Source organism: Equus quagga, chromosome 19 (assembly GCF_021613505.1).
Source record: "Equus quagga isolate Etosha38 chromosome 19, UCLA_HA_Equagga_1.0, whole genome shotgun sequence".
Classification (NCBI taxonomy): Eukaryota; Metazoa; Chordata; class Mammalia; order Perissodactyla; family Equidae; genus Equus; species Equus quagga.
This window is the reverse complement of record NC_060285.1, coordinates 7,460,883-7,480,776: the sequence shown is the minus strand read 5'-3', so window position 1 is coordinate 7,480,776 and position 19,894 is coordinate 7,460,883. Positions and strand designations below refer to the sequence as shown.

Below are 19,894 nucleotides of genomic sequence, written 5' to 3'. Positions count from 1 at the left end.
ACAATACAGTCATACGTCGTTTAACAACGGGGATATGTTTTAAGAAATGCATTGTTAAGAGATTTTGTCATCGTGTGAACATCACCGTGTGTACTTACACAAACATAGACGGTGTAGCTTACTACACACCTAGGCTCTATAGTACTAATCTTATGGGACCACCGCTGCACACGCAGTCCATCATTGACCAAAACATCATTATGCAGCACATGACTCTCTCGCATGCATGCTGGGACTGATTCTCAAAGCACTGTTTTGCCAGATCTCATGGGTCCTGCGAGCTATACAGGCCTCAAAGAGATCAGGAAAAAATATAATGACTAAATAAAAATATAAGCATCAAATAAATTTCAAAATCACTCAAAATTTCTTCTATTTCTGGATTCTACTACTGTTCAAACCTATATACAGGCTTATTCATATCTAAACCAATGGCTCTAAACTAACTTGTTCAAATGATACTAGCAGAAAGGAACTCCAAATTCCCAGACAATGTAAACCAGATATATGATATCTGAAAGGGGCCTAGTATCTAGAATATACAAAGAACTCTTACAACTCAACAAAAGACAGCAACCCAACTGAAAAATAAGCAAAGGACTCAGACATTTCTCCAAAGAAGATATACAAATGGCCGATAAACACACGAAAAGACGATCAACATTATTAGGGAAATGCAAATCAAAACCACAATGAGATAACACCTCATGACCACTTGGATGGCTATAATCAAAAAACAGAAAATTACAAGTATTGGCCAGGATGTGGAGAAACTGGAACCCTCATACATCGCTGGTGGGAATGTAAAACAGTGCAGCCACTTTAGAAGCCAATTTGGGAGTTCCTCAAAAGATTATACATTGAGTTACTATATGGGCCAGTAATCCCACTCCAAGTATATACTAAAAAGAAGTGAAAACAGAGATGCAAACAGATACCTGTATTGCAATGTTCACTGCAGCAGTATTCAAAACAGACAAAAGGTGAAAACAACCTAAGTGCCCATCAACAGATGAATGGATAAACCAGATGTGGTATATACCTACCATGGAATATCATTCAGCCATAAAAAAGGAATGAAGTTCTGAGGCGTGCTGCAACATGGATGAACCTTGAAAACACTAAGCTAAGTGAAATATGCCAGACACAAAAGGACAAATATTGTATAACTTCACTTACATGAAATATCTAGAATAGGCAAATTCACAGAGACAGAAAGGAGATTAGAGGTACCACAGCTTGCGGCAGAGGGGGGAATGAGTAGTTATGGCTTAATGGGCTTATAGTTTCTGTTTGGGGTGATGGAAAACTTTTGGAAACAGTGGTGACAGTTTCACAACACTGTGAATTACCAATGCCAGTCAAATATACACTTAAAAATGGTTAAAGGGGCAACTTTTATGTTACATACATTTTTTTACCACAATAAAAAAAAAAGAGAAGTTAATGTACAGCCATTGTGCAGCACAGTTTGACAGCTTCTTACAAAGCTAAAACAGTCTTATCTTACGATCCAGCAGCTGTGCTCCTAGGTATTTACCCAAATGAGCTGACATTTATGTAAACAAAAAAACCTGCACATTAATCTTTATAGCAGCTTTGCTTATAATTGCCAAAAATTGTAAGCAACAGAAACATCCTTCAATAGGCAAATGGCTAAACAAACTGTGGTACAACCATACAATGAAATACTATTCGGCGATAAAAAAAACATGAGCTGTCAAGCCACAAAAGACATGGAGGAAACGTAGTAACACATACTTCTGAGTGAAAGAAGCCAGCCTGAAAAGGCTACACACCGTATGATTCCAACCATACAGCAATCTGGAAAAGGCAAGGCCATGGAGACAGCACAAAGACCAGTGGCGGCCCAGCGTCCAAGGGGAGGGAAGGAGAGATGAACAGGTGGAGAAAGGCGACTATTAGGACAGTGAAATTATTCTGTATGATACCATAATGGTAGATACGGGATATTACGTATTTGTCAAAAATCCACAGAATGTACAACAAACGAATCCAAATATAAACTACAGATTTTAGTTAAGAATAAGGTATCAATATTGGTTCATCAATTGTAGCAAATGTGCACAAATGTGAGATGTTAATCATAGGGGAAACATATCACATTAGTGGTACATTTGCTATAATTGAACTGTTATTGATACTTTATTATTAACTTATTATTAAGAACTGAAAACAGGTATTCAAACGAACACACGTACATGCACGTTCATAGCAGCAGTATTCAAAACAGCCGAAAGGTGGAAACCCAACTATCCAGGAACAGACAAATGGATAAACAAACTGTGGTGTGCACACACTGGAGTATTACCCAGCCACAAAACGAATGAAGCACTGACACTTGCTGCAACGTGGAGGAACCTTAAAACACGCTACGTGAAAGAGGTCAGGCACAAAAAGTCACATATAGTGTGATTCCATTTCTATGAAATAACCAAAGTAGGTAAATCCACAGACAGAAAGCAGATTGTGCCAGAGGCTGGGCAAAGGGAGAAAGGGGACTAACTGCTCAAGGGGACGGGGTTTCTCTCAGGAGTGAGGAAAATGTCTGGAACCAGACAGAGGCTGTGAGTGCACAACACTGTAAATGTACTAAATATCACCGAATTGTTGAATTGTTCACTTAAAAGTGGCTAATTTTGGTTAAAGGGTACAAACTTTCAGTTGTAAGATAAGTTCTGGAAATTTAATATACAACATGGTTATTATAGCTAATAATAATGTATATTAAAAATGGTTAATTTTATGCTGTGTGAATTTCACATTGATCAAAAAAAGAAAAGAAACCCCAAAGGAGGTATCTTAGTCTAAAAGAACCTAGGACACCCAAGAGTGAGTAACTTCATCACTTGGCCTCCCCCTTCACTCATCCCCTTCATCCTGGCTCACTCCTGTGCCCTTTGATCTCCAGCCCTGCAAACACCAAGTACTGAAGAACAAGGAGCTGCCACATGGGTTTCAAACACCTAATTTACTATTGTTTCTTTTAACACTGACCTACTTCTCCCTTAAGATCTGGGCTCAAACACTAAAAGGTAACCTTTCAGCATCACCTCCCCAAAATATCTTTGTAATACCTTGTGCAATGGTCATTTAAGGAGGACAGGACAACTGATGTCTTGACCCGAAGACACCAACCTTTCTGCCCACCTGCTCAGGACCTCAAGCTTATGAAGATCACTGGCTCTTACTGCTATCACTTTTCTAGCATCAACCCGTTTTCTAGCACCTTCCTTCCCCTATGGCCAAATTTTTATAACATATTACCATTGATCCACCTGTCTGTTTCCCTCACTATACTGTCAAACACCCTGAGGACAAGTATGGGACTCACCGCAGAACTCAGAACAACAATTGCTGCTCCTCACCTAGTCATTTTCCCCATCTGGCTTCTTGCCTTCTGCTCCGACATACCTGACCCACTATACTTCACTCTCTACCTACGTCCCTTACCCCCACCACCTCAGCTTCTCCTCAAAAAGCTTCCTGAACACCAAAACAATTGCCGGCTAAGGACAAGTCTACCCTGTGCCAAAACTAAACACTACTAATTCTGTTTTCTGTCTACCCTCGTGCTTCTCTACTTCAAAAACTCTTCAGTCTGCTCACATATTCAATGCACTGCAGAGAACATAAGGAGTGTTGACACCACAATCCTTGCCGTCAAAGAGGACCAGGGAAGGAGAAGAATATGTTTAGAAGGACATAATATAAAGATTAAACATACACAAGAAAATTACAAAGTGCCATGAGATAAACACCCAGTTAAGGGAATGTTAGGTTTCAGGAGGCATGAGGCATTTGAGAAAGGCCTTGAAGGACAGAGATCTCAACAGATGGAGAAGAGGAAAAGAGGGCATGGACACGTGTATGGAAACAGGAGCACAGACGCTGCAGTAGAGGACACGCACAGGGAGCCTGGGAGACGGGGCTGCAAAGGCAGGACAGGGTCCTAGTGGGGAACCCTGGAAAGCAAGGCAAGGCATCTACACTTAACTCAGTACACAACTGAGAGGGAGACGACGAGAGCTGTATCTTGGATGTCCCAGCAGTAGTTAGGAAGACACTGGACCAGGGACCGGGGAAGAAGAGCTACTGCTCAAGAGGCTCTGACAGCAGCTCAGGCAGGCCTCCCACACGCTCCTCCAACCACTTCCAATCTACTTCCCCAAGTGCCTTGTCTCCCACTCGACTGTTCTTTAGCATCTGCTCAAGGGACCTCTCCTTCAACTCCCTTGCTTAAATCACTACAAAGAAAAATGATTTAATAGTGCATCCTATACAAGTGACTAAAAGCAAATCTTAGGGACTGATATAACCTACAGTACATATTCTTTACAACAAATACGTGAGCTCCTAGTACGTGCCGTGTAGTGCTCTAGGCAACAGAGACACAAAGGTGAAGGAAGCACAGTTTCTACCCCATGGAGTTTACATTTTAGTAAAAGAAACAGAAAAAAGACAAAAACATCAGATAAATGCTGTAAAGAGAAAGAGTTGAGCAGAGAGAGAGAGAATGTGTGCACGCAGGGGCTGCCTGAGCTCAGGTGGGTGGGAAAGGAAGCAGCCACACAGTACACATTTTTACAAGGTACACATTTTACATCAAAAGGGAGAACCAGGTTTTGGAGCCACACAGCTGAGTTCCAGCCCTGGTTCTATCACTGAGTCGCTGAGCGACCTCTTGTGAATTACTTAATCCCTCTTTATCCCCATTTTACAGGTAAAGTACTGACCTTACAGGGCTGTTTTGTGACAATCAAATAAAATAAGGAATATAAATACTGTGCACTGTGCCTGGCACTTGGTAAAGGATCTACAAATGTTAGCCATTAGATCAGTGGTTTAATATACACAGAAATTATCTGCCGCTGTAGCTGAAAACTAAGTAATAATTTAGCATAAGCTGTCTGAAACCAATACTTAGGAAGTCTTTGGGAGATGAACCACCCACAAACAGAAACTTGGGAGTATTTTGTAAAACAGCATTAAGAACCAGCTTTATCTACACATAAAAAGACAGTTCTACTATTCAGTGCTAAAAAGAAATGAGCTATCAAGCCATGAAAAGACAGGGAAGAAACTTAAATGCATGTCTCTAAGTGAAAGAAGCCAGTCAGAAAATACGACATACTGTATAATTCCAACTGTATCATATTCTGGGAAAGTCAAAATTATGGAGACAATAAAAAGCCCAGGGGGTGCCCAGGGTCAGGGGGGCAGCAAGGATCAACAGGTGGACCACCGAGGGTTTTTAGGGCAGTGAAACTACTCTGTATGATACTACACTGGTGGATAGGTGTCATTATAAGTTTTTCCAAAACCATAGAACGTACATCAAGAGTGAACCCTAATGTACACTATGGACTCTGGGTGATAATGTGTCAGTGTAGGTTCATCAACTGTAACAAATGCACCACGCTGGTGGGAGATGTTAATAATGGGGGAGGCTGTGCATGTGTGGGGACAGAGGGTATATGGGAAATCTCTGTGCCTTCCTCCCAATCTTGCTGTGAGCTTAAAACTGGTCTAAAAAATAAAGCCTATTTTTTTAAAAAAAGTTGAGGACAATATGCACTAAACTGTAAACAACCGTCATCTCTGGAGAGTAAAATTACACATCTCTGTACTGTTTCAATTTTATACCATGAGCACACACTAACTTTATAATAAAAAGATACATTTCAATTAAAAAAGTTATGAAAGTTGTTTAAACTAAAACACTATGCTAACATTCTTGACATTTTTTCTTTAACATATATAATTGTTTCCATGTATAACTATTTCAACAAAAGTAACTATTTTCATATGACTATTTTAATTCTAGAACAAAAACAGTGATGGGATTTTTTTCAAATTTTTAATTTAGTAGAGTCAAATCTTATTCTTAAAAGAAAATATTATGAGGTATATATTTTAATAAAACATTAATAAGCTGAATCACGTCAACAAGAGAAACAATACATTGGCTTGTGGAAAATAAGTCTTTATTCATTTATAGAGAGAATTGGTTAAATGGAAGACGGGTCAAAAGAAACCACCCAGAACAACAAAGAGAAAAGGATAAAAAATATAGGAGAAAATATATGTGACAAAAAGGATACACTAGGAAGGTCTGACAAATCCATAAACTGGAGTCTCAAAATGAGAACAAAGCAACATGTGAAAGAATTGTTGGGAATTCTCCAGAATAGAAAAGAGACATCAAGCTCCAGACTCAAGAAGCCTGGTGAATATAAAATCAGTAATCTATTACCCTAGAATGTCTTCTAAAAATGACATGACCTGTTCTGTAGGTGGAGTGCCCATTTTCCTATTCCCAAATGATTTAATTTAGAATGAACTAAAGCAGAGAAAAAACATTAGCCTGCTCCTCCTTAGGAACCTATATCTCCTATTAATTAGCTAATGAAATCAGATATATGACTTCTACACGGTCAATGTTGTGACTTTACACTAGCAGAGACACTTGAGTTGTATTATCACCAGGCTCCTGGAAGAGATTTCCTAATGAATTGCTCACTGAGGAAGCTTCTTCAGCAGGTACAGATGGACCAGTATCAAATATTCAGAATACTAGCAAAAAAAAGGAAAGTAGAGATAATGCTTGGTCTGTAGAGAAAGGATTCCATGAATATATAATCTCAATGACTATAATTAGAAGTCAATTCCAATTCTCTTTAATAACATTTTCAAGGTTTACATCTTAAACATAGGTATATGAAAAACCAAAAGCATCAACAAAAGAAATCTTATTTATATAAAACCTAATACAGTCATGTGTCGCTTAACAATGGGGATATGTTCTGAGAATTGCGTCGTTAGGTGATTTTGTCATTGCATGATCAGAGTATTTACACAAACCTAGATGGTATAGCCTACTGCACACCTAGGCTCTATGGTACTAATCTTATGGGACCACTGTCATATACACAGTCCATTGTTGACCGAAATGTCATTATGCAGCACGTGACTGTATTTTGATTGTGAAAAGAAGTTGATTTTTTCCCCCCTGAGGAAGATTAGCCCTGAGCTAACATCCATGCCAATCTTCCTCCACTTTGTACATGCGATGCCTCCACAGCATGGCCGAAAAGTGGAATAGGTCTGCGGCCAGGATCCAAACTCGCGGACCTGGGCCGCTGAAGTAGAGCGTGCTGAAGTTTAACCACTAACATCTTGGGGCCGGCCCCAAGTTGCTGACTTTTTTAATCCAGAAAACAGTAGACTGAGATGGTATCCTTTGAAGGCTGAGCAAGATAAGTTCAATAAAAACAAGCAAGTGATAAACTCATGGAACTCATTAATTCAGAAAGGGATCATGAACAGTGAACCAAAAGGCAGGAAGAAAGAGAAGCTTCCAAGGCACATTCTTTTGAGAGCTGGCAGCAAACTTCTACCTCATTTACTAACTCACAAAAAAACTAATTGCTGAGCACTAACTACACACCGAGCACTGTTTGAGGTGCTGGGGATACGACGGGGACAGAAAGTCCCTGCCCGCACACGGATGAGGTCCTAACAGGTAGGTCCCCAAATGGCAATTCCTGGGTTCCACTCTGCTCTGTTTCTACCATCCGAACCCAAATTCTTCCCCTTCAAAGGGGTCACAAACTTGTTCTGCAAGAGTCATCTTCCAGTTCATTCAAATTAAACACAGAATTGCACTGTGTACAGGTTATGGGCAGAGAATCTGGAGTCAAGATGCCCAGTTCCAAATCCTGGCTCTGCTACTTCTTAGACAAAAGACCCTGGGCAAGTCACTCAACCTGTCAGAGTTCCCTCTGAGAAATGGAGATAATAGTACTGCCTCCTGGGATTTTTAAAAGGATTAAGAGGTAATACTTTTCAAGTGTTTAGAACAATGTCTGGCACTTAGAATTTATTATTGATATAAAATAGTTATATATTTATTACTAGTATTACTTACTCAAGTTTTTGATAAATAAAATATCCTTGCCTATCTGTTCTGGAATCAAAGTGGGTTGATAGCAAAATTTCCTGTAAATCCATTTTATTTAAACCAGTTGCTAAATTTTACAGCTCTTTCTCATGTGGACTGAGGCTTTGGCCATGAGGAAACCAGGAGGAGGTGAAGATGATCAATTTATCATTTGGTTCAAGCCCTCCCATCTCCTTCCCACCTCCACCTCTCCTCAGAATCAGAACAAGCCTCTCAAAGATGCATCACACCTCTCTTCACAAAACCTGTTCCATTTATGAGAATCAAGAGCCCTGGCCCAGATTTAAGGCCCAACACCAAGCTATTCCCACCTCACTCTCGGTCCACGCTCCCTTCTGACCATCCCTTCCCTGTCATCTCCAGGCCCCCTAAGAGCCTGCACTCTGCTCTGTAACATGCCACACACTTCTGAGCCTCAGTTCTTCAAGGATCTTTCCTTGGAACGCTCCTTCCCCACTCATCCACTTGGCTCTCCCCCACCTGCCCTTCCGGGTCCTGCTCAGACATCCTCCTCTACAGCCTTCTCTGATACTCGTCCCATACCGAGTCAGGAGTTAAGTCTCTTCCCTAGTTCTCTCCTACAACTCTGGCTACATCACTATTACAGCCTCAAAGCCTTCTGGACTTTATTCATGTTCATTTCCCATCTCACTCTCCTAGAGTCACTGAACTGCAGGGAAACAGAAGATGTTTTACTGACATTTGCATTTCTTGTGCCTAGCAGGATATATACTTAGGACCTTGGTGAATTTGAACAGAAGAAATTTTGTTTCTTGCATTTCCTCTGATGTTTCATTCTTACAGAGGTTTCATTTGGCCTGTGTCCCTTATCTTCAGGAGTATCCCTTAACTTTCAGCACTTTGCTAGCCAATGTAGCAAAATTTTAAAGTTTTCAAAAGAAGAGACATTTAGTAAATGACACAATGGCCTTCACTCCGACCCAAATTTCTCCTGTTCAGTGTGTTAGACCTTAAATCCCATTCTACAAAAACGTCTTCAACTAAAAGAAGACGAAAATTCTACTCTTCTGTTTAAACTTACATATCCACTAGGAAAAAACAAAATAGTAGCACTAAATTCACTGCAACGTGTACTTTTCTGCTTAATTCTGTTCACTAATGTCCAGGTACCTGTGAATCTGTTTAGGTTCATTTACACTGACTGAGCACCCTGAGTTTATGGGAGTCATTTGGTTGGAATCTTGAGGGCATGTTCCCCATGCCTCTGCCATCAAGTAGGAATTACTGAAAACAAACGACTCGATTCCATTGTTCTAAAACTCTCCAGGAGAAATTCCCAGCGTTCTTCACAGGGCAAGGAGTTATCTGGTAGATTCACCTAAACCACTAATACTCCATTCGATCTCACCCGCTGTTGTTTTCCTTCCCAGAGAGGAGGAGCAGTTGGCCATCACTCTTTAACACGCCCTAAGACCCTCATGAACTCATTGCTTAGAATACTTTATCAGACTATATTAACTCAGTTCTTTGGCTGATAATTTCTCTAAATTTTTTCCCCATTCTTCAGCCATTTTAGTTATTCTTAGGAACGCTTCACAAGTTTCCTATGAATCCAAATTTAGGATTATTTTAATACCTACTATGTGAAGGGGATCTAAAGAAATAAAGATTAACAAGGCATGGCAAACATCTAAGAAGATACCATCTTGAGGTGAAATAGTCATATGCTATATTAACTGTAATATACAACACACATAACTGAGATACATAAAGTCAGAGGAGGAAGACAGGGCATTCCAGAGCAGACACTCAGGCAGAACGGTGCATCCACTCTCAATGCACTGAAAGGCAATGTGCCAGACGCGGGGCTATAAAATAAAACAAAACACAGCCTTGACCACAAGGACCTTAGAGCCTAGTGTAGTCTGATAAAAAAATATTTTGCAGTTTTTCCAGCAAAAATCTTAGGCAGATACCCAAAAAATGAGATGACAAGAGTTGCTCTGGCTGGCGGTGGGAAGAGGATGCTTCTCACCTCTTCCACCCCAGCCAGGCCACCTGGGCGTCACTCACCTCTGCAGACCTGGGGCAGCCTAGCTCTGAGGGAACAAGAGCGCCTCCCACCTGACTGTGCTGTTGTGATACAACACTCAGAACAGTGCTGCCTGCCTAACACAGTGAATGCTACATAAGTACTGGTTAAATAAACATGAGAGCTCTGGAATAATTGACAAGTCACTTGTCTAATGAACGGGAATGGCAGAGGCATATGGGGAAGGAGTAGAAGTGCCAGACACAAGGCAGAAGCTGAGTCCAGACCACTAGCAGCCAAAAGTAGACAAAGGATTGTAAAGGTCTGATCACCTTCTCTAAAATCCCAGGAGGTAGAAAGCTCATCTTGACTACTTCTCACTATTTGCCTACAATTCTTGTTTCCTGAGTCAGCTCTCCCTGCTTGTCACAGCAGGTTCCTCAAATCTTAGCCGTGTTCTTAAAGCTTCCAACTCTCCACCTTGCTCTCGTCCCTCAGCAGAGCACCTTCACAGAATACACAGGAAAGCACTCTTTTCCTTCCTGCCTGCATGCCTGTCTGTTTGCAGCCCACACACCCGTCTTCCTCTGAGAGAGGGTATTCTTATAATCCAAGGCCCATCCCCTGGATCACACTGGGCCCTGAGTCCTCCAAGAAGGTCATCAATGCAACACTCTCTCCTGCATCTTCAGCCCTGCCCTGTGCTGGCTCCTTCCCACTCCAATTACACATGTTCAAGGTTCTCATATATTCAAAAAAATAGCTTCTCCTGACCCCAGATTCTCCCTGCAGCTATTTCTAACTTTTCTTTAACAGCCAAACTTTAGGAAGGCTTGATTCCAAACTCACTGTCTCTAGTCTTCACCTCACTTCCTCATCAACACACAACAATCTGGCTTTAGTTACTCCCTCCCCTCCAAACTGACGCTTCTCAGAAACCTTGGCAGCCACCTCTGACTTGAAACTTTCTTTCCTTGTGCCATGCTCTCTGGGTTTTCCTCCTAACCTGTTTGGTTGCATCCTCTCTGCTCCTTCAATGCCTCCCTGCTCCCTGAAATGTTCACATTCCTCAGAGTTTTGTCCTCACCTTCTGAGCACCTGTCATTATTAGCCACACTAACATTACTGGGGGTGGGTGGTGGTGGAGTGTCTAAAACTACAAAACCTCGTAGAGGCTCAGCTCTGTAAAGTCTGTTACTGGCAGCAGATGCCAATCACTCAGGCAGGAAAAAAGGAAGCAACCAACTTCTCTACACACTCACATTCCTCGTTTACCCCTGAGAGCAATCTCATCGCCTCCTAGGCTGGAACATGCGTGCTAACCTCCAAGTCTTAGTCTACAGCTCAGTTCCTTCTCCTAAATGTCAGATTTTATAAGCGTCTCAAACTTCAGTCCAAAACGAAATTCGTCACTTCATACCCCACCCCAATCTTCCCTTTCTCGATTGTTCTCTATTTCAATGAATGGTACCACCATCGCCCAGTTTCCAGAAGTCCTGACTCTCCTTGGCTCCTCCCTCACAAGTCTACCTTCTAAACAGTTCTCATCCATCACCACCATCCCAATACCTTCACCGAGTCAACAATATGGCCCACTGTGTGCCCAACACTGCTGCCCACAATGAGATACAGCAGTGAACAAGCCAAGCGTAATCCTAGAGGGAGGAGACAGATGAATAAATAAAAGGACAAGATCATTTCAGATGGTGAAAAAGTTATGAATAAAATGCAGCAGGGTGATGTGACGGGGCGCTACTTCAGACAGGGAGGGTCAGAGAAAACCTCTCAGAGAAGGAGACATTTCAGCCAAAGCCGAACGACAAACAGAAACAAACTCACCCAGATTTTGGAGGCGGAGTGCTCCAGGCAGTGGGAGGAGCCAAGTATAAAGATCCTAAAGTAGAAATGAGCTGAGAGGTGTTCAAGGAACAGGACAAAGGTCAACGAGGCTGGAACTTAGGGAGCAGGGAGACGACTCAGAGGGATGGGCTCAGGCGGAGGCAGGTGTCAGCCAGGCCCTTGCTGGCCACCATGAAAGCAGCAGAAAGCTAGTGGAAAGTTACAGGAAGACAATTGAGATAATCCAATTTTAATTTTTAAAGATCACTTTAGCTGATAAGTGGAAAACAGTTTGGGAGGAGGGCAAGATTACATACAGTATATGATTCAAATAGATTTGATGAATGACTATAAAGACTCAGAACATTTCCGTCACCTTAGAAAGTTCTCTCATGTCCCCCTGCCAGTCAATCTCCTTTGACCCAAGAAGCAACCACAATCTGATTTCTAGTATCAGAGACTAGTTTTGCCGATTCTAGAGTGTCTTATAAATGGGATCATCTGTTATGTACTTGTGTCTGCTTCTCACTCAGCATATGCGTGAGATTCACCCTTATTACCTATATCATTGTACATTTAATTTTCATTGCTGAGTGGGCTTCCACTGTACGAACATACCAGTCTATTTATGCATTCTCCTGATGACGGACATCTGGACTGATTCCAGTTTATGGCTACCGTGAATAAAGCTGCGATGAACAGTCTTGTACAAGGCTTATTTGTGGACATATATTTTCATTTCTTTCAGATAAACACCTAGAAATGGAACTGCTGGGTGACAGGGGAGACATACATTCAACTTCTTAAGAAACTTCCAAACAGTTTTCCAAAGTAAAGGCACCATTTTTACACTCTTATCAGGAGTGTATCTGAGTTCTGGCTGCCTGACTCCTAGGTGTTTGGCTTGAATAACTCCACCTATGCCACAACCAAAATCACCCTCTTTCAACTCTTCAAACATATTTCCTTCTATATCTCTTTTTTCAGACCTTTGTAGATGTCCTCCAAAGACACTTTTCCTCCTTACCCCATCCCCTTTGCTGCCTGTCTCACACTATTTATTGATTTGATAAATATCCTGAGGGATGAGAAAAGGCTGGGCTGGCCAGTGTTCTGGGCAGAGGAAGCAGCACACACCGAAGTCCCCGAGGCGGGAAAGCTGGGTGCCTTCAGGAGACTGAGAGAACGTGGGTGTGGCTGGGGGACTGCAAGCGAAAGCAGCAGGAGGCCATGAGGGCAGCAGGGGATTCAGGGCCTTTCGAGAAATGGGGATGAGTCTGGATTTCCTTCTAAGTGCTATGAGAAACCATTAAAAATTTTTAAGTTGAGGAGAGACAGATGATTCTTGGCTGCTATGGGTAAAGAGAGGAACAAAGGCAGACTAGAACAGAAATGCGGAGGCAATCATAGTGTTCCAGGTGGGAGACAATGGCGGCTCGGAGGGCAGTGGCACTAGAGCAGACAGATTCAAGTCACAGTAGGGAAAGAGCACTGACAGTAATGTGGTGATGGATTAAATGTGGAGGGTGACGAGAGAAAAGAGGAATCTGATTTGAGAAACTGGGTGGATGGTAAAGCCACTTATGGAGAAGGGGACAAATGGAGGAGAGTTTTCAAGGAAGAAGTGTTCAGTTTTGGATTCGTGAAACTTAAGTTACTGGTGGGATATCCAACAAGCAGCGTCGAGCAGGAGTTGGAGGAACTGGAAGAGGTCTGGATGAAGATATCAATGTGGGGGTCATCACAGTGATGGACAACACAGACGTCATCACATTATGGACAATCACGAAAGCCTGGGGATATCTGAGAGTAGCAGGGGGAGAGTACACTGAAATAAGACGGTCCGGGGAAGGCCAATGGTCAAGCAGAAGGGGAGGAATGAGCCACAGAGATAGGAAGAAAAAGCTGAGAGACAAGCCCGTGGATCAGGAAGTAAATGGCCCTCCTTTGAGAAGACTCCTGTGACCTTTCAAGTCAGGATTACACGTCCTGGTACAGCACCTTGTACTTCCCCATCAGAGCACTTTTGATACCCGGTTTAATTGTCCTTCTCTACGGGGCAGATATTTGAGGACATAAAATCAATAGGATGGGCAGGAACCAGCCCTGCTCCAGTCCAATGTCTTGGTACACAGCATAATGTGGAATGTCTGTTTAATGAACAACTGCCATTCACTGAGCATCACTTACAGGTGGTGACTCTACTGTATACTTTTCTTATCTTAGCGCCTTTTCCCAACGGCCCTAAGAAAGATATAGCTCCATTTTACAGATGAGGAAACTGGCTCAGGCAAAATGCCCAAGGCCACTGCAAACAGGTGATGGAGCCAGACTGAGGCCACACGTCCTCCTTCATTCACATACTCTGCTGCCTCCAGGAAGTGCCCATCACACAGACTTCCACACCAAGAGTGCCCTCTCACTTTACTGCCAAAGGGACACAAAATCTGCCCCTAGGTAACTGCCCCACCAGGGCACTAACGCCGGGAAATGTGCAGGGAAGCAGCCCTGCTCCTCAAGAATCCCCCCTCTCGTCAGGCACAGTGAATGATCTCCAGGCTCCCAAAGTAATGCTCCATCCTCGGGGCCCTTCTAATTGTAGAAGTGAAATCCTCCCTGAAACTGAGGTCTGGAGGTGAGAAAACTTGGGACTGCTAGGGCCCTAACACTTTCTGAATTCTAGAACTCAGTTTTAGTCACGTATCAGAAACTTCCCCCTACATCAAAAAGGACCTTATTCTAACTTTACAACTAATGCTGAACGTGGCAAAGAGCTTCTCCATGTCATCGATTCTGGACTAAGACATAAGCAGGATGAGATTATGTCTCACTGGGGCCTAAGACACCAACACTACATAGCTTGTGAAATGTAACATGGTACAATTCTCTTTGTCCATACTCTGCTTTCAAGATTGATATGCTGTGTTTTCCCTGACTTGTTAAGATTGGAACTACATGGGCCTTTTCCTAAGTGAGCACATTAGCACCCCGAGGCTTCCTTTCTTTTCCACTCAGGAGCAACTGTTAGCTACCAACCCTCTGGTGAGAGCACGGGCTATGGTGGAAAGAACACTAGCCTAGCTGGCAAAGAACAGGGTCCTGGCCTTGACTCTCTCAGTGTAAAGCTGCACAACTTTGGTCAAGTCACCACCTTCTCGGCATCTTTCCTGAGTTATAAAGCCAAAGGGCTAGCCCAGACAACTTCTTGAGTTTCTTTCAGCTCTCTGTATAATTCTATAATCAGTATAGAAAGGGTGGGGGAAGGTATGCAGGATGCCAGCCGGCTGGCTGGGAGGATGACCCCTCCGGGCCATGGTTAACAAAGCCGGTCTGACCTGCACTGCTCTCAGCTACCCTTGATTCTCTCAGCAGCCCTGCTCCCGAGTTTCACCCAGTCACCTGAACCCTCCAGTGGAAGCAATGCCTACCAAAGTAGCCTGCATACAGATGTCACCAGTATTTGCTGCCTTCATTTGCAGCTTTAACAAAGTATGACGATTATAACACCCCAATCCAACTCCCCAACAAAGAAATATAAACACACCTAAACGATATTTTTAATAATGCCTAGCACTCACCAATATTATAACACATCTCTACATATTTTATCAGAAGGATTATTAAAAAGCAGCCAACATTCCTCTTTCTTACCCTTTACAAGGTACCACTAATTATCCCTCCTTAGGTCTCTTGAGCCAGGTTCCCATTCACAAAGCATAAAGATATAAAGTGGGAAGACTTCAACCAACCCACTTCTATTCCTTGGATTAATTTCTTAAGATGCTCAAGCCAAAGTAAATTATTTCCTTTGTTTAATGTCATTTTCATGCTTCCTACAGATCAAGTTTGACTGCCCTGCTGGCAGGAAAGGCTTCAGAAGAGGGAACACCTTCATGCCCACTCTGAAGTAGCGCCCCGAGTCACTATCATATTATCTTTTTATTCTCTTCATAACTATTATCGCTATCTGACATTCTTATTTACTTACTGTTTACAGGCTGTCCCCAGAGCAGGCTCCTTCTTTCTCTTGCCCGCCACTGCATCTCCCATGTTAGAACAGTGCCTATAATACTTGCTAATGAAAATCACAACACACACACAGAGACCTTGCCAGAGCACCCAAGCTAATGTTTTCTCTTTCTAAACTTCCCCACAGGGAAGCATCAGATAACAAGCCACAGATATACCAATAAGTCATTTTACAGTTCATCTTCCTGCTGGGTCGTGCGCGTTATGTACAAAGCAAACACAGCTCTAATGCAGAAAGTACTGACTGTGTCTGCCGTGAGAACCTTCCACCCATACAACATGTACCACGGGTATTAGGAGGACTTTCAACAGCCTAACTACTAATAAAAAAACTATCCAGTCTAAGCACAATGCGACCAAATTACGCTCTATGAAAGTCTTGACTTCATTATATTTCAAACATATAACTTTGATGAACAGTTTTACTCCAACATAAATAAGAGTTTCATTCTTTTGCTTTGTTACTTTTGTCTCCACAAAAAAGAAAATGAAGGCAGCAGAGTCAGCAACCCCAGACAGAGCTAATGAGGTAAGGTGCCGTGAACATAAGCAAGCCCCCATGAGGAAGAGCGCTTAAGGCAAACTGGGGAAGGACCATCCTTCATAAATGGATCTTCCGAGTCCCATCTGGTCAAACCGAGAGCAGCCACAGATACAGTTCCCATGTGCTGTGAATCAGTAACGCAGACAGAAGGGGAAAGGCCCCTTCAATATTCTATCATTCTGAGCTGACGTAAGAAATTTTCAGCTCAAGACAGAATGGCAGAACTGGGCATGAAAAAGAAACTTTTTAGATGTAATATCAGGCACACTGGCAAAACTGGCCAGGTATGGGCAAAGTGAAAGTTTAGAAAACTCCCCGGGGTCACTAAACCACATGGCACAGTCATAAAAACCATGCTTTCCAGTATTTCGCCTGAGTCCAGATTTCAAGTTCATTATAAGTTAAAAAAAAAAAAAAGAAAAGAAAAAAGGAGGGGGGCAGAGTAGGAAATAAGGGTTCCAAGGCCAATCTACCAGTAGCTGATGTGCGCCTTGAGCAGGCAGTGAGCTATACCAGACCTAGTCAAGGCTCTGGAGCCGTGGGGAGGATAGTCACATGCCAGCGCTGACCCTCACTAGCTCTACGACCTCTCAGGAAAAGAAGACACGACCTACCTCTCAGGTCTGCCAGGTGGATTTTGAAAAACAAGTTAAAATCCTGGACAGAATCTAGTATATTGACTTTGGTTTGGTTTTTTTTTAAACAAATGCTAGCAACCTTCCCTATCTGTATGAAGAGAAGGTGGAACTCACCAGAAGAAGTCCAACTCTAATTTCTCAGTCTAAACAGATGTGATTTCAACCACATTCCATTCCACTTTATGAAAATAAAAACAAAAAAAGTATACCACTAAAAAATTATGGAACCTAAAAGCCATGTCTCCCGACATCTAACACCTTGGCAACTTTCTCTCACATACATACACACAAATTATCTCTGTAGAGTAAGTTTTATAGTAACTTTTTCCTCCTAAGTTATAACACAAATGTAAACATACGTCAGTGCGATTAACTCCTTACAGCTTAAGCAACTAGGGTTTTTTAAATCCCACACTAAACACACGGTTATAATTCAAATACCAACATAGAATAAATTGCTTGTTTTGAGAAACTTCAAATAATTAATCTGGGTAGGTGTATAAATGTTTCTACCTTTTAGGCCTAATATTAATACACAAGAAAAAAATCTACCAGCCCATCCCCAAGTCAACATTATGAGTACATCTCCCAATGCTAGGACCCTTTCTGAAACTGTTTGTACAGACTGAATTAAAAAGTGATCTAAGAAAGGCGTACTATACCACATTATGCACGTGTCCTTCAGGCATCACAGTTCTAGGAATTTAAGACAAACAAGACCAACTTCTGAGGCTGGTCTAGAAGGACTAACCAGTCAAAAGCACAGCCTAAGGCCCTCACACACCATAAAATCAGTGAAACTAATTGGGGTTCTTCAGCATCTGAGAGGAAGCGTTAAGGAATATACTGGGGACACAAACAATTAGTGCACCCTGAGGTGACGGTTAATTCCACTAGAGCACACCATTTCACAGGAGATCCCTACTCGGAGAATCCTGAAGCTGGAAATTTCAAAAGTTAGCCAAGCGCCAAACATCCCTTTAAAGAACTCTAAATAAGATCCTCCACAATCCCCTGCAGAGAAAGATCTTAGAACTCCTTGGAGCCAACCAACACACAGACCCAAATACACTTACTCTAGCCACAGTTCCAAGTCATCAAACGTTCTCTGAAATCTTTTCCTGATAACTTCTCGCACAAGGATTTAAAAAAAAAAAAAAAAAAACACCCCACAAGGTGCATTCAGCACAGGCTAGAATATAACATACTTTCTGAGAAGCACAGGACAGCATCTGGGACTTTAGGAAAAACTGTACCCTGACCAAGTTTTGTGCTCTGTTGGGGAAGGAAGAGACTGGAAACTAAAAAGTGAGACAGGCTTCTAGCAGCCGGGTAAGGCACAGCCTGCATTTCTCAGGAAGGCTGCCTACAGCTAAGAGAAAAGCAGAAGATAGGACAGACAAAAACAAAACAAAACTACCCAAAACCCCTGTAATGCTTGACCTGGAAGGGAGCCTTCACTTAACAGATGAGGAAATCGGAGGCTTGAGAGGGTAGGGAACTCGGCCAGGGCTACAGTTTACTTGGTGGCAAAGCTGGAAATAGATTCCTGATCTCCCAGGTCGGACTTCAGCGCAGTTTCCCGCAACACCAAGCTGCCACCCCATATAAGATGGCTTATAAAACTGTTCAGTGAGGCTGTTAACATAAGGGTCCAATTATCTTTCAAAGATCTGCCTGTTAGATAATAGCTAGAAAATTCCATCCATTTTACAGCAGTTACCAGAGTCATCTAATCTTCCAGGGGTGCAAAAAAAAAAAAAGCAAGGAGGAAAAGGAGAAAAAAAAAATCCTAATTTTGATCCGTCCCCTAAGGGCAAACTAAAAGGCTGCATACAGACAGGCAGACAGCGCTAGTATCCACAACCACAAAAACAGACAATAATCCCCACCCACAGGCCCAGAAGGCAGCCGCTCCTCGGCACCGCCCCCCCGCCCCCCCAACTCACTAAATTCCACTCCCATCCCAGCACACAGGAGACCTTCCACCTCCCGCCGCCGCCGGAGCGGGCTGGGCCGGATCGGCCACTCTCCTTCAACCACCACTTTCCCCCAAAAGAGGGACGAGGAGCTCAAGAGCCTCAAGCCCCCAAACGAGCGCTCGCCCGCACACGGCGACCCCGGGATCCAGCACCCCCGCCCGGCTCACCGCGGCGGGGGAGGGGAGGAAACCCCACGCAGGAAGCGTGTCCTGCGCTGCGCTCCCTCCCCCCGCGCCGGGACCTTGCGCCCCGCCAGCCGGGACCTGCCCTCCGCCCCCCCGCGCAGGCTAGCGGCAGCCGCGTCCACATGGCTTCAGGTGTTCACATGGCCATCCCGGGCCCCGTCCCTCCCGCGGCAGGGGCGCGCTCCGACTCCCCGGCGCCGCTCCCGCTCGCCCTTCCTCGCCCCGAGCCGGGCCCTCCGCCCGCCAGGCTCGCCCCTGCCCGCCGCCAAGAGGCCAGTGCCGCCGGACCCCCGGGGCTGCCGGGGGGCCCCGGGGCGGGAGGCGCTGACCCCGCCGACCCCCGGGCGCCGCCCGCTCACACCCGCCGCCTTTGCACCCGAGGCCACGACGAGCAGGTACCTCCCCCGGCGCCCAAGCGCGGCCGGACTCCCAGGCCGGACCGAGACCCCGCAGCGCCCCGACGCCAGGCCGGGCCAGGCCGCGCCTCTCTGCACCCCCGGGGCGGGCCGGGCAAGGCCATTCCCCTCAGCACCCCGAGCCCCAGCCGCGGAGTCGGGGGCGCCGCACTCCAGGTCGGGCCGGGCCAGGACCTCTGCCCCCGGCCCCCGAGGCCGGCCCCCCGGCCCGCGCCCCTCCCCCCGGCCGGCGGCGGTTACCTGCGGGAGCCCCCCGCCCGGTCCCGCGGCCTCGGCCGGGGGCG

The 19,894-nt window shown here is 44.1% G+C and overlaps 1 protein-coding gene across 4 annotated transcripts in view; it reads right to left on the bottom strand.

Moving 5' to 3' along the window:
• TCF20 (transcription factor 20) overlaps window positions 1-19,894 on the bottom strand; it is a 103,570-nt gene that overhangs the window by 76,255 nt on the left and 7,421 nt on the right. Inside the window, exon 1 of one of the 4 annotated variants that reach the window (XM_046646088.1) lies at window positions 19,851-19,888. The exons of the other annotated variants lie outside the window; for them this stretch is intronic. The gene's annotated coding sequence lies outside the window, so the exon portion shown is untranslated. Of the gene's footprint in view, window positions 1-19,850; window positions 19,889-19,894 lie in introns of those variants that run through there. 4 annotated transcript variants of the gene reach the window in all.